Source organism: Dermacentor variabilis, chromosome 3 (assembly GCF_050947875.1).
Source record: "Dermacentor variabilis isolate Ectoservices chromosome 3, ASM5094787v1, whole genome shotgun sequence".
Lineage (NCBI taxonomy): Eukaryota > Metazoa > Arthropoda > Arachnida > Ixodida > Ixodidae > Dermacentor > Dermacentor variabilis.
The window spans coordinates 46,166,363-46,167,251 of NC_134570.1; positions in this window are offsets into that span (position 1 = coordinate 46,166,363).

An 889-nucleotide genomic window follows, 5' to 3' on the forward strand; every position below is an offset into this window, starting at 1 on the left:
TACGCGTGGCAACCAACATGTTGCCAGGAACATCGACGGGGACGAGGGGGGCGGGGGAGTTGCTAAAAACGGAAAGACGCCCGGAGCCCGTCTCTCTAAGTGCGTGCAGTACTGAGGAAGCTACGGTTATCCCTTGAGTCAGCCAGGAAAGAAAAAAAAATACCGACAACATGTATCGGGGACGAATTGAAGGAGGCCGCACTTCCTCCCCCTTCCTCCCCCCCCCTTCACCCTTCCCGCCCATTTTGAGCCACTATAATCCATACGTGACCTTTCAATTCAACCAGGGTTGCTCACGGGAGGATAAGCGGCGGACAAATGGACAGGATATATCTTCTTCTGAACGGACTGTTCAGTCGGTTGAACTGCACTAAATCTGACAGCAGTACGTCCATCAGGCCCACAGAGAACTCATCCTCTCTCTGCCTTTTTTCTCCTTTCCTTGAGGACAACTGCGTTAGCTTTCTGCAAATTGTGCGGCTCTCTTTCGTTTAATGCTCTCACTGTTATCTTCTTTGTCAGCTGGATATATCAGGTGCCTGCACTCTTGCAAAAAATGAAAGAAAAAAAACTGAAGGGTCAGCTCAGGACACGAGTTTCCCGACGCGTGTCTCGTGCTGGTATAATGCTATGATTCTATCCCAAATAGCCCGAATCATTCCTGAAGTGCTGTGGTGCACCTATCTATCTATCTATCTATCTATCTATCTATCTATCTATCTATCTATCTATCTATCTATCTATCTATCTATCTATCTATCTATCTATCTATCTATCTATCTATCTATCTATCTATCATCTATCTATCTATCTATCTATCTATCTATCTATCTATCTATCTATCTATCTATCTATCTATCTATCTATCTATCTATCTATCTATCTATCT